At 42.8% G+C, this 14965-nt stretch overlaps 1 pseudogene across 1 annotated transcript; it reads left to right on the forward strand.

The window, feature by feature from the left end:
• Positions 1-7608: 7608 nt before the first annotated feature.
• Positions 7609-9829, forward strand: LOC115894808 (annotated as a pseudogene). Its single transcript, XR_004054999.1, has one exon. The product of XR_004054999.1 is annotated as a PEST proteolytic signal-containing nuclear protein pseudogene (transcript).
• The last annotated feature ends 5136 nt before the right edge of the window (positions 9830-14965 follow it).

Consider the following 14965-nt stretch of genomic DNA (forward strand, 5'->3'; position numbering starts at 1 on the left):
GTAGAGATAGGGTCTTGCCATGTTGCCCAGGCTGATCTTGAATTTCTGGCTGAAGCAGTCCTCCTGCCTCGACCTCCCAAAATGCTACAATTACAGGCATGAGCCACCATGCCCAGCCACCACGTTATTTCTATGGACAGGATATGCCATTTCTCTTCTACATGCATGTCTATTGGCAAGTAAAATGGTAGTCAGGGAACTTCCTTGAGTTATAAAAATAAGTTGCACATGGCCTTTCTTTCATACGATGTTTCCTTCCTTTTTGTTAGCCTAAAGGGATCAGGATACAGATCAGAATGACTGAGTTTGGCTAAAGTGATCGGCAACTTGGGCTCCCACTGGAGAGGGGCTGGTATGGCCCCAGTGTGGAGGGAGGGAAACCACAACACCATCCAGCATAGAAACTGCTTTGAGCAGAGCTGGTTCTAGATCATTTACATGTAATCACTCAGAGCCAATCACAGTAAACACTGACTCCGGGTATCCCAAGACCACAACTGCCTTCCCACACAAAACCCTGGAGTAATTTCAGCTTAAACCCAACAACCAACAACTCAACTACTTGGGATATTACTTTCCCCCACTTTAATAGCAGGCAAAGTAGAAGCACAGGGAGAAAGAAAAATGCATCAGCTATGTCAACAAATCACAGGTGCATGAAGCAGCCCAAGTAATAACTCTCGGGTTGAATTGGTTCTGACTGTGCCTCAAGTTTCACTTAAAAACAAAGGCGCGGGTGATATAATGACCATCACCAAGCAGCTTCTCAGGAGCTCCCACAGGCTGCCTGCCCTGGGGCCACCAGGGAGATCCCCACCCCACTCAGTGGTTCTCCATGCAGCTGTGCATTGGAGTCGCCCAGAGAACTTTCGAAACATGTAGACTGCATCTCTGGTCCCATTCCAGACATTCTGAGTCAACCAACTGGGGCAACCAGTAATGTTTTCAAAACAGTGCCCTGAAGATTCTGATAAAAAGCTGCAGCTGGGATCCACTAACAGAGCCAGGGCAGAGTCTCTTGTCCCCAGGTCAGTGGTGGCTTGAGACTCAGGGATCCACTGACCTGCAGAGCCCAGCTGCCACCTCTGCAAAGGTCTGGTTTGGAGGAGGGGACCGAGCTCCTGTCCTTTCCAGGTACAGGAAGGGGCTGAACCTGCAGCCCCCGGGGTGTCCAATCTTTTGGCTTCCCTGGGCCACACTGGAAGAATTGTCTTGGGTCACACATAAAATACACTAATACTAATGATAGCTGATGAGCTAAAAGAAATCGCAAAAAAATCTCACAAAAAGATTACATATTTGTAGGCCGGGCATGGTGGCTCATGCCTATAATCCCAGCACTTTGGGAGGCCAAGGCAGGTGAATCACCTAAGGTCAGGAGTTCAAGACGAGCCTGGCTAACATGGTGAAACCCCGTTTCTACTAAAAATACAAAAAATTAGCCAGGCGTGGTGGCACACGCCTATAATCCCAGTTACTTGGGAGGCTGAGGCAGGAGAATTGCTTGAACTGAGGAGGCAGAGGTAGGAGAATCGCTTGAACTCAGAAGGCAGAGGTTGCAGTGAGCCGAGATTGTGCCACTGCACTCCAGCCTGGGTGAAAGAGTGAAACTCAGTCTCGGAAAAAAAAAAAAAAAAAGGTTACATATTTGTGTTGGGCTCCATTCAAAGCCACCCTGGGCTGCATGTGGCCTGCGAGCCATGGGTTGGACAAGCTTGCTCTAGAACCTGGCTCTGAACCAGTGGCTCAGATCAGCAATCAAGAGATGTACTTTGAATAGTAATGTTAGTCACTGTCATTCTCGGTCACTCACTGGATGAATGATCCTTCGTCAGAGGAGCACTAACAGGCTCTTTTGCACTTAAAACAGCAAGGGATGGGCATTACCCATTTCCCTCAACCACCTGTATGAGCCGCGCCCTCACTCGCTGTGTAGTGCACACTGATCTGCCCAGAAGAACATCGCAGAGCCACCAGATGGGCACCTGGGCTGGACCCAGCACTTCTGAGGGACTGGGGCGGCTCTGAGGAGGGCTCTGCTGCCACTTGGGGTAACCAGTAGGGTGCCAGGGGCAGCTGCATTCCTTTTTGTTAATTAAAAATGGGCCTTCCCGCATACCCTTAAGGGCTTCTTTGTCCCGTGCTGATGTAAGAGGCCTGGGAAAGCACTGAAGGCCAAGTCAGTCCAGAGCCGAAATACTGTCGGGATTTGCTGTCAGCCCAGGGTCCCCAGAGGCACACACCCTCAGCCTGCTCAACCCTGCAAAGCAGGCACAGGCCATTCCCACAAATATGACCTCCTGTCAAGTTCTGTGGGGGACAAGCCTGTGTGGGTGTGAATGGGAATGTGAAAGAACCAGAGGTCAAAGGCGTGGGCAACAAGGACCATGGGTTCCCTAGCATGAAAGAGGCCGGCTGCTCTGCAGCACAGAGACTATAGTGGCAGAGGTGTGGGGCCACCTCCCAGGGACTCCAGCAAAGCAGCCAGGGGTTCCCTTGCATTATCACAGGCTTTCCTCTTGCTACAATGAATCAAGTAAGGGACTATGAGAGCTAAAAATGTAATCAAGTTCTAGGTGTTAACATTGTTACCCAGAATTCTCATCTTTCCCCAAACGCGGGGCCCATGTGTTTCCAGGTTGTCCCAAAGCAGATGTTTGCTTTTGTGTGTGTGTGTGTGTGTGTGTGTGTTTTGGATAAAAAAAGCACAAGGTTCCCAAAAGCAAAGTTTTGTTGTTATTGTTGTTGCTTTTTCAGAGACACAGTCTCGCTCTGTTGCTCTGTAGCCCAGGCTGGAGTGCAGTGGCTCAATCATAGTTCACTGTGCCTCCAACTCCCGGACACAAGCAGTCCTCCTGCCTTGGCTTCCTAAAGTGCTGAGACTATAGGTATGAATGCTACCACACTTACCCAAGGGCAAAGTTTTTATAAAGGCAAAAGCCAGGGTATTTTTAGCAAAAAAAAGGAGACTAATTTGGAGGTGCTGTTTCATTGAATCTCTGTGCGGATGTGTTCGTTCACCCAATGTAATTAGCAAAACAAGCCTGGGGGTGGGGTCTTGGTCTGGAAGGAGGGAGGCTGCCCTCTTTAGAAGTGTTCCATGGGAGAGCAAAGCATCCCCAATTTACACTCCAGCTGCGTTTGCATTTGAGACAGGTACACGGTGGGACCGACTCTGTTTTTTTTTGTGTTTTTTTTGAGACGGAGTCTCGCTGTCACCCAGGCTGGAGTGCAGTGGCCGGATCTCAGCTCACTGCAAGCTCCGCCTCCCGGGTTCACGCCATTCTCCTGCCTCAGCCTCCCGAGTAGCTGGGACTACAGGCGCCGGCCACCACGCCCGGCTAGTTTTTGTATTTTTTAGTAGAGACGGGGTTTCACCGTGTTAGCCAGGATGGTCTCGATCTCCTGACCTCGTGATCCGCCCGTCTCGGCCTCCCAAAGTGCTGGGATTACAGGCTTGAGCCACCGCGCCCGGCATATTTGGGTGTTGGTCCACTAGGATTGAGCCTGCCTTTGAAGTTCCTCTAGCTGGGTGGTGGGCAGAGCAGGGTCAGTGGACAGTAATCAGGTGCTTCCACAACAAATTGCAGTAGGTGGCAGTGGTGGCTGCTCCCGGCCCTCAGGGGTTATGTCCCAAAGTACCTGTAGATTAGGGCCACATACTGCATCACACTCTGCCAGTCAGGCTGGTCTGTGCTCAGCATCTTGCTGTGAGCTCCTGCAGGGGAAGGGAATGGAGGACACAGCACAAGGTAGGACATCACAGATCCCTTCCCCTCAGAGACTTCAATTCAGGTTAGGGCTTACGCTGCCTGGAAACCCTCCATCTACACAGATGGAATGTGAAGACCAGCACAGGTAGAGCTGAATATGATGAGTTAAAAGAAAAGACTTTTTCTCCCACTTATTCAGGAGACACTATCCCTTTCCAAAAATGGAAGACATGACCTCCTGCCACTTTCATCTTTTAACCGTATGACAGCATTTTTAAAAGTTTTAAAAAGAAAACTCAGGCATGGTGGCACACACCTGTAGTTCCAGCTACTTGTGAGGCTGAGATTGGAGGACTGGTAGAGCCCGGGAGGTTGAGGCTGCAGTGAGCCGTGATTCTGTTACTGCACACTAGCCTGGGTGCTCTGGGTGACAAGAACAAGTCTCAAAAAAAAAAAAAAAAAGAAAAGAAAAAAGAAAAATTAAAACTCACCCATAATTTAACGATTAAGATGATTTCCAAATTACATTTGGAAATTACAAATGTTTCAAAATTACATTTGAATCCACATTTCTAATTCCCCAGGCTCCCAGCACAGTGCACGCGCTATTATGTGGGCTGAGCATTTCACACGGGTCCCCATGCTGCTGTGCTGTTCTGTGGGCTGCCATTCTAGTGGATGCGCACTGACCAGGGAAACTGCTGTCCATGAGGGACATGGCATGCAGTGTATGCTCACCTCGTCAGCACCACAGACTTTGCGATCAGCATCTTTGTGCAGTATTGTTTTCTTCTGTCGAACTAGTCCCTCAAGATAAATTACTAAGAGTAGGATTATCATGAATCTTGAACCAATTTCGAATGCAACCATTTATTTTACCAGCATTGTTACCATTTAATGTGTTTTTGTTGTTGTTGTTGTTAGTTTGGTGATTTTTTGCTTATTTTTAGTTTTTGCTAATTAGTGGTTTTTACTGGTTAATTTACTTTTGTTCATTTTGCAAGTAAGCTTGTATTCAGCATGCGTAAAGTCCAGCCCAGAAAGGGAGGGGCAAGGGCATCCTGTCAGGCACTCAGTCAAGCTTTTCTGAAATTTGTGTCACTGGACATATTTAATAATGAACTTTGGGGTTGAATTTGGATTCCTGTGTGGTTACAAGAGATCAGTAGGAAAGGACTCTGATGTAAAGCCAGAAGCAGAGATGCCATGGAAAAGTAAGGCTGAACTTAGCACACTGGTCCCCTGATTCTTGTCCCCTGATTCAATATCTGAGCAGTCTTCATCTATTCTGCTTCCTGGTGATGCTAAAAAATTATCAGCATATCATTAGTCATGGGAAAGGTGTGAAAAAGGAGTGAAACATTCCACGCAGATATACCTAGAACAATTAAAAAAAACTTCCACAGTATACAAGGATAGAAAGCCTCCTTCTTCCTACACTGCTGTACTCATGACTACACACGGACTGAAGCCTAGCAAGCTAAAATCCTTACCACGTAGGTTTGCTAACATGACTTACAGAAAGCAAGTGATGAGGAATTGGGCATGCTATCTGGGGGACAGATGAGCTCTGGGCAAAGAAGGGATGCCTACAAACCCAAGAGAGATGGCAAGCTTTCCTCTCTATGATGGGAAGGGTGTCTTTAACCTTAGAGAAGACTCAGAAGTCCAGTCAATATTCACAGTTTTACGCAGACTATCTTACATGCTTGAACTTCATAATACTTGAACTAAAAATATTTGATACATTGTTAATATCACATTTGAGAATTTGTGAAGAAAGATTTTGCACATGTCAGGAGAGTATGCTGCATTAGGAATAATCTTATAATGCATGACATTTGTTTGAAATAGTAATTAAAATCTTCCAAAAAACCACCAGACCTATATGACTGTACTTGTGAATTCTATCTAATACTTAAGGAAGAAATTATACCAATTCTACCAAATCTCTTCACAAAATGAAAGAGGATGGAATACTTCCCAACTCATTCTATGATGCCAGCATTACCCTAGTATCAAATATCAAACTAGACAGAGACATTATAGGAAAACTACAGGCCCATTTCTCACATGAACACAGACACAAAAACCCTTAAAAATTAGCAAATTGAATCCATTAATCTATAAAAGTATAATATATCATGATCAAGTGGGGTTCATCCCAGGAATGCAAGGGTGGTTCAACATTTGAAAATCAATATAATTCATCATATTAATCAATTAAATGAGAAAAACCATATGATCATATCAACAGATGAAGAAAAAGCATTACATAAAATTCAACAACCATGACAGTTATTTGTGCTAACTCTCAGCAAACTAGGAATAGAAGAGAACTTTTGCCTAATAAAGGATATGTGCAGAAAACAACAACTAGCATCATACTTAATAATGAAAGACTTGAACACTTCCCTCACAAAATCAGAACAAGACCAGGATGTCTTTTTTCATCTGTCCTATTTAACACTGTACTGGAAGTTCTAGCTAGTGCAAAAAGGCATGAAAAATAAATGGCACACAAATTGGAAAGGCAGAAATAAAACTGCCTTTATTTGCAGATAACATGATTGTCTATGTATAAAACCTCAAAGGGTTTACATGCAGGTTTAGCAAAGTCTTAGAATACAAAGTCAGTATACAAAATTCAATTGTGGCCGGGCGCAGTGGCTCACGCCTGTAATCCTAGCACTTTGGGAGGCTGAGGTGGGTAGATCACGAGGTCAGGAATTCAAGACTAGCCTGGCCAACATAGTGAAACCTCGTCTCTACTAAAAATACAAAAATTAGCTGGGCATGGTGGCGCACGCCTGTAGTCCCAGCTACTCGGGAGGAGAATCACCTGAACCCAGAAGGTGGAGGATGTGGTGAGCTGAGATAGCACCACTGCACTCCAACTTGGGCAACAGATTAAGACTCCCTCTAAAAACAACAACAACAACAAAAACCCAAAAAAACGGGCTGAGTGCGGTGGCTCATGCTTTTAATCCCAGCACTTTGTGAGGCTGAAGTGGGCGGATCACGAGGTCAGGAGATCGAGACTATCCTGGCTAACACGGTGAAACCCCACCTCTCCTAAAAATACAAAAAAACAGCCGGATGTGGTGGCGTGCACCTCTAGTCCTAGCTATTTGGAGGCTGAGGCAGAAGAATCGCTTGAACCCGCGAGGTGGAGGCTGCAGTGAGCCAGGATTACGCCACTGCCCTCCAGCCTGGCGACAGAGCGAGACGCCATTTCAAAAGAACAAAACAAAACAACAACAAGTCAACTGCTGTCCTGCATAACAGAAATGAGCAATTGGATTTCGTAATAAGAAAAAGAAAAAAAAAGCCATTTACAATTGCACCACCCACCGCCTCCCCCCACCCTGAAAAAAAAAAAAAAGAACTAAGATCTAAATCTAACAAGATAGGTGCAGGATCTATATGCAGAAAACTACAAGACACAGATAAAAGAAATCAAATATCTAAATAAAATAAGATATATTCTGTGTTCCTGGACTGGAAGACTGAACACTGTTCAGATGTCAGTTCTTCCCAGTCTGATTTATAGAAACAATGCAATCCTAATCAAAATTCTAGCAAATTTTTTTTTCGGTAGATAATGACAAACTGAGTCTAAAAATAAAAAGGCAAAGTACTAGAATAGCCAAAGCATTCTGAAAAGAACAAAGAAGACAAGATTTCAAGATTTTTAATAATGCTATATTAAGACAGTGTGGTATTGGTAAGGAACAGATTCTTAAATCAATAGAACAAGAGAGAGCTCAGAAATAAAACTACACAAATATAGTCAACTAATTTTTGACAAAGGTGTACAGAAGGTCAATAGCTAAAGGACGCTCTTTCTAACAAATGGTGTTGAAATAACTGGATGCGGCAAGGGAGGCCGCGGCGGGGAAAATGGCGGACGGGAAGGCGGGAGAGGAGAAGCCTGAAAAGTCGCAGCGAGCTGGAGCCGCCGGAGTAATGGAGGGGCAAGTTCCAGTCACAGCGCTCAGAAGCGATCAGCTGAAGAAGAAGCTGCCGACCTCCCAACAAAGCCTACAAAGATCTCCAAGTTTGGATTTGCCATAGGTAGTCAGACGACAAAGAAAGCATCAGCCATATCCATCAAACTTGGATCAAGTAAGCCTAAAGAAACTGTTCCAACTCTTGCTCCAAAAACTCTTTCAGTATCAGCAGCTTTTAATGAAGATGAAGATAGTGAACCAGAGGAAATGCCTCCAGAAGCAAAGATGAGGATGAAGAATATTGGAAGGGATACACCAACATCAGCTGGACCAAACTCCTTCAATAAAGGAAAACATGGGTTTTCTGACAACCAGAAGCTGTGGGAGCGAAATATAAAATCTCATCTTGGAAATATCCATGACCAAGACAATTAAATGATGTTTTGAAATTGGGGTGTGGGGTGGGTGTAAAGTTAAAAGGAACAGTTTCCTTTTTTAAAGAATGGTATAAGACTATCTTTGGAGCCGCTTTTTTTTTCTTTTTCATTTTCTTAAAAGATTGAGTGGTACACTAATAAATGAGAGTTTGAAATTAGAGGTAATTTATGTTTTATATACAGATTTCAAGACATTTGCTAATTTTGTAGTTTCATGTGATTAGTTTCCAAAGGTTACAGATAATAAAGAAATCAGAAATGGTACCTTTTTAAGAATTGCATATTTTTTTAGACACAACTATTAGCACATTAAGAGGGAAGCAAAAAGTTATTGTCTATTTAAAACTGCAAGCAGTCACTCTCTTAACTCCCTTATTACCCAAACTTGTCTGGCTCCCAGGAACAGCCTTATAGAGAGAGGGAGTATTGTATTGGGAGGAAAATGTTACTGAACTATTCACTGAAAGTAAATTTAGATAAAATACAGCTTTTTTCCTTATGGGCATTTGTTTTGTTTCAAGTCATCATAAACTAGGTATTGCATTGCTATCAGTGGATACAGATGCTTAGCTCTTAAAAGAATTTTTTTTTTTAATGTAAACTGTTGAATATTTGAAATAGCCCACTTCACCTTAATGGGTCTTGTCTATCTTCATTAGTCTTCAAAGAAAAACCATTTGCTACCAAAGTAAATCAGTATTTTGAATGTGCTTCTCTTGTTTTTTGTTTACTAGCTAGTTCCTGTAAGCATTTCCACCAGAACTTGAGGCAAATGATAAGGAAGCTGTTTCTTTTAAAACACAAACCACCACCAAAAATTTAAATGTACATATTGCTTAAATATTTGGCTGTTTTTATTTTTAAAAGGTATAAACACCAAAAAAAAAAAAATAATAATAACATTGTATGAAGATGGAAAACAAGAAGATGCACTTTCTGTAGCCTTGTCTAAGGATTTAAATTACTAACTTGTGAACTCCAGTTTGAATTGAACTTAACTATCGGCTTTCTTACTAGTAAAATTGTATGGTTTATGTTAAATGCGTACGTATTGACCAGCGGCCTCTGAAAAAGCACATTTTAGATACTGAAATTGAAGGAAAGAAAATGCATCTTCAAACATTTTTTGGAATCTCACCACATGTACTTTGTTAGATTTGTGTATTGTAGGGTGTTTGTTTTGTATTTTTGTATTGTATATGAACTTTTTTTAAATGTGACAGTTAAACACATCTTTAAAAGCATAGTCACAGACAAAAGAAGCATACAGTATAAAAATTTCCTTGAAAACTCCTACAATATTATATTTGGAGGCAGCTTCAGATTGTTTTATTGGTGGTAACTGCTTGCTGAGGTCTTTTAGTTGGTAATAACTCCAGAGAAGCAGCCTGTGTATATTCCTAACATTTTGTTCACTAGCATTTAAGTTTAGAATAAGCCCAAGTAAAACGATGGAAATGTATATAGAACTCTTAGTTCTTACATGATTTAATTATATCAAGATACATGAATTTAACTTACTTTAATGTAGGCAAACTATCCTTTTTTTGTCCATTTTCCTATTTGTTAAAATAACATACCTCTCCTACGTATTATTTTCTTGACCCAAATGAAATATTAACCTAAGGTCAAGCTGGGAGAGAGAAATGACTGAGATGAATGTCTTTACTAAAGTACCAATAAATTTGTCAAACTCAAAAAAAAAAAAAAAAAAAAAAAAAAGAAATAACTGGATGCCCATATGCAACAAGAAAAAAAAAAAAAAAAAACCCAAAACCTGTATTTTATAGTTTGCACAAAAATAAATTAATTCAAAATGGACGACAGACCTCAATGTAAAAAGCAAAAATACAAGCCTGGCATGGTGGCTCACGCCTGTAATTCCAGCACTTTGGGGGGCTGAGGCGGGCAGATCACGAGGGCAGAAGATCAAGACCATCCTGGCTAACAAGGTGAAACCCCATCTCTACTAAAAGTACAAAAATTAGCGTGGCATGATGGCGGGCGCCTGTAGTCCCAGCTACTCGGGAGGCTGATTCAGGAGAATGGCATGAACCCAGGAGGCAGAGCTTGCAGTGAGCTGGGACTGCATCACTGCACTCCAGCCTGGGCAACACAGTGAAACGCCGTCGCAAAAAAAAAAAAAAAAAAAAAAAAAAAAAAAAAAAAAAAAGCAAAAGTACAAAAGTTCTAGGAAAAAATACAGGTGAAAATCTGTGTGATCTTGGGTTTGGTGATGAGTTTTTAGAGACAACAGTAAAATATCATCAAGAAAGAAAAAAACTGGCTGGGTGCAGTGGCTCATACCTATAATACCCGCACTTTAGGAGGCCAAGGTGGGAGGATCACTTGAGCCTGAGTTCAAGACCAGTCTAGGCCACATAGCAAGACCCTGTCTCTATCTTTAACTTAAATAGTAAATAATTTTTTAAAAGTTAAAACTTTGTGCTAAGAGAGATCCTGCTGAATGAAAAGACCAGCAGCCATAGACTAGAAGAAAATACCTAAAAATTATATATATGATAAATTACTTGTATCCAAAATACACAAAAAAAAAAATTCTTAAAATTCAACAAGAAAATAATCAGATAAAAAAAATGAGCAAAAGGTCTGAACAGTGACTTGAACAAAGAAGATGGGCTGGGAAAGAACCCTATGAAAAGAGGTTCTATGTAATGTGAAGTAAGGAAATACCAATTAAAGCCACAAGATACTATGCTACACATATTAGAGTGGCTAAAATCTAAAAAATGACAATACCAAATGCTGATGCAGAGGTGGGGGCAACAGGAACTCTTACTTTTGAACTCTTACTTCTCACAACTAAAACCACCACCAAAAAATCAAATCATTTATGGAATAACTTTTGTAAGGTGGACACAAATTCTTCCAAAAGATATTAATTCATCCAATAATTTTCCAGACAAGAAATTGAAAACCCACAGGGAGATAGCAAGTGAGATGCTAGGGTGGCGATAGGCTGGGAGGCTTGACAGTGGGTGCTGGAGGCGATTTTGAAGCATAGGTGCATGGGGAGGGTCTCCAGGTAGCATTCGGCCTAGAAGGTGCTTTCTTCCCCCTACGTAGTGCTAAAGTAGGCCTTTCTCAGTAAAATTTCCAATTTACATAAAAGGTGAATTTAGCAAAGTTCCCGCTATATCTAGATAAAAATACAGCCTAAAGTGGGTAACCACAGAAAATAACATATATTTTTCATTTCAATCTTGTATTTTTCATTTTAACTTGAAATATACAACTATACATACTCATTTGCCCATCTAGTAATTTGAATCTAGGCCTTTTATCTGAGCATAGTCCAAGGTCGAAGGCTTGATACCATCTTTCTTGCAAAAGCCAGATCCAAAATGGAGAGTCCACAAGGCCCTAATTTACTTTTTAAAAATTTTGAAGTGGAGCAAAAATTTAAAGACAGTTATGAAGCAAACTGTAGAATCCATCTAGATGTTTATAATTACTTCCAATCTTTTAACAGCTCCTCATTGTGAAACATAAGATACATTTGAAAAATATATAAATTTGTAATTTAATGAGTTATTATAAAGCAAATATTATATATGATCACCTCCCAGATCACAAAGTAGCACACTATCTGCATCCCAGAAGCCCCCATGGGATGGGGCTTCCCATCACAACCTGCCATGACAGGTTGCCAGTATGCCCTTCGGAATCTTCTGCATTGTTCATCTGACAAGAGAATGCTTCTACTGTGCATCTGAAGCTGATTCTGAACTTCAAGGCTACTTAGGAACTGCAGATCCAGAAGCCAAGTAGCCTTTGTAATGGTATGTCAGCTCTGATATAGGGAAATCATCCTCCCACGTGGTTTGGTGTGGACAGCTATGGGATGGATTAGCATGGAGTAAGTATCTAATTCGTGGGATGCTGAAGACAGAACAAATGAGATGGAAGAGAAAAAGGCTCCAGCCAGGATGAAAATGAACTTGGTTTGGAAAATATTGACTGATAAATGGATGAGCAAAATGTGGTTTATCCGTACAATGGGATATTATTCAGCCTTAAAAAGGAAGCGGCCAGGCACAGTGGCTCACGCCTGTAATCCCAGCACTTTGGAAGGCTGAGGCAGGTGGATTACCTGAGGTCAGGAGTTTGAGGCAGCCTGGCCAACATGAAGAAATCCTGTCTCTACTAAAAATACAAAAATTCGCCAGACATGATGGCGCAGGCCAGTAATCCCAGGAGGCTGAAGCAGGAGAATCGCTTGAACCTGGAAGGTGGAGGTTGCAGTGAGCCAAGATCGCGCCACTGCACACCAGCCTGGGTGACAGAGCGAGACTCTGTCTCAAAAAAAAAAAAAAAAAAAAAAAGGGAAGGGAATCCTGGTACATGCTAAACCTGGATGAACTTTGAAAACATTATGTTGAGTGAAATAACCCAGTCACAAAAAGACAAATCCTGTATGATTCCACGCAAAAGAGGTACTAGAGTAGTCAGATTCACAGAGACAGAAAGTGGAATGGTGACTGCCAGAGGCTGAGGGGAGGGAGAATGGGGAGTTAATGTTTAATGGGTACAGAGTGCCAGTTTGAGAAGATGAAGAGTTCTGGAGAGGAAGGTGGTGACAGCTGCACCCACAACATGAATGGACTCAATACCACTGAACTGTAAACTAAAAATTAAGATGGTGACTCTTACGTGTATTTTACCACAAGAAAAAACAAACAAGATAAAACTTCTTGCTCTTGGGAGCTCGTGGTCTTGCGGAGGTGGTGGGGGGAGATTTGCCGTATGATCAGATAAATTACAACATACTAGGGTATGTGCTCGATTATACCATGAATAAATTGTGTTTTAGGAGCCAGAGGGTGGACATAACTGTCACCGTGGTTGACGGCATGGGCTCTGGAGCCACCTGCCTGGACTTGCCTCTTGGCTATGCTGCTTATGAGCTGTGTGCCTCTGTTTCCCTCCGTACAGTGTATTCATTTTCCAGAACCTCCGTGAGAGTTCAATAAATCCATGTGTGGAAAATGCCTAGAACAGGTAAATAGTAAATAGACATAGTAAATATTATTCTTCATGTAATCAAGCTCAAATTAGCTTTTTTTTTTTTTTTTTTTTTGAGATCGAGTTTCGCTCTTGTTGCCCAGGCTGGAGTGCAATGGCATGATCTTGGCTCACCACAAACTCTGCCTCCTGGGTTCAAGTGGTTCTCCTGCCTCAGGCTCCTGAGCTGCTGGGATTACAGGCATGCACTACCACGCCTGGCTAATTTTGTATTTTTAGTAGAGACGGGGCTTCTGCATGTTGGTCAAGCTGGTCTTGAGCTCCTGACCTCAGGTGATCTGCCTGCCTCAGCCTCTCAAAGTGCTAAGCTCAAAGGTGCAAGCCACTGTGACCAGCCTCAAATTAGCTATTTAAGTACAGCTCCGCAAGTTTAGACTGCAGAGTAGGTGTGGCCATGCCTCAGGAATCGCTTTGTAGTGACCTCCCTAGAGGGCGCCTGCAGCACCCAGTCTGTGTGTGCAGCAGCTGACCTGGTGGGCATGCTGGCACTCAGTGAGCAACAACCCTCATGGACTAAATGGCCCGGTACAGACATGGCAGCCCTGGGGACACACGTTCTGACCGTTTTTACAACAGCGATGTCACATATCCTCCCTCACCAAATTCTTTCTGTGGGGAATTGCTCGCACTTGCAATTGGGCCGGCTAAGATGCTTTCCTTACATGGTGGCTGAGGAGGAACACTTTCTAAGATCTGGGGGACACTGCAGAACTTCACTATTAAAGATTGCATCCTCTCACCCCAGTCAGAATGGCCACTGATAAAAAGGCTGGGCACTGTGGCTCACACCTGTAATCTCAGTACTTTTAAGGGGCCGGGGTGGGAGGATTGCTTGATCCCAGGAGTTCAATACCAGCCTAGGGTAACATGATGAGAATTCATCACTACAATTTTTTTGTTTAAAATTAGCTGGGCATGGGGGCACATGCCTGTAGTCTCAGCCACTTGGGAGGCTGAGTTGGGAGGATCACTCAGGCCTGGGAGGTCAAAGCTGCATGAGCTATCATATCACTGTGCTTCAGCCTGGGTGACAGGGCAAGACCCTGTGTCAAAAAAACAAAAATAAAAAGTCAAAATATAACAGATGCTGGCGAGGTTGAGGAGAAAAGGGAATGCTTATACCCTATTGGTGGGGATGTAAATTAGTACAACTACTGTGGAAAGTGATTTGGAGATTTCTCAAAGAACTTAGAACTACCATTCAACCCAGAAACCCCATTACTGGGTATATATCCAACAGAAAATAAATCATTCTACCAGAAAGTCATATGCACATGTATGTTCACTGCAGCACTACTCACAATAGCAAACACATGGAATCAACCTAGGTGTCCATCAATGGTGGACTGGATAAAGAAAATGTGATTGGCCAAGCGCAGTGGCTCACGCCTATAATACCAACACTTTGGGAGGCCGAGGCAAGCAGATCATGAGGTCAAGAGAGCAAGACCATCCTGGCCAACATGGTGAAAGCCCATCTCAACTAAAAATACAAAAATTAGCTGGTCATGGTGGTACATACCTGTAATCCCAGCTACTTGGGAGGCTGAGGCAGGAGAATCGCTTCAACCAGGGAGTCAGAGGTTGCAGTGAGCCAGGATTGCGCCACTGCACCAGCCTGGTGTCAGAGAGAGACTCTGTCTCCAAAGAAACAGAGAGAGAAAGAGAGAGAGAGAGAGAGGGAGAGAGAGAGAGAGAGAGAGAGAGAGAGAGAGAGAGAGAGAGAGAGAGAAGGAAAATGCGGGGTACATAAACATCATGGAATACTACACAGCCATAAAAAAGAATGAACTCATGTCCTCTGCAGCAACATGGA

The sequence above is a fragment of the Rhinopithecus roxellana genome, chromosome 19 (genome assembly GCF_007565055.1).
Source record: "Rhinopithecus roxellana isolate Shanxi Qingling chromosome 19, ASM756505v1, whole genome shotgun sequence".
NCBI classification, from domain to species: domain Eukaryota; kingdom Metazoa; phylum Chordata; class Mammalia; order Primates; family Cercopithecidae; genus Rhinopithecus; species Rhinopithecus roxellana.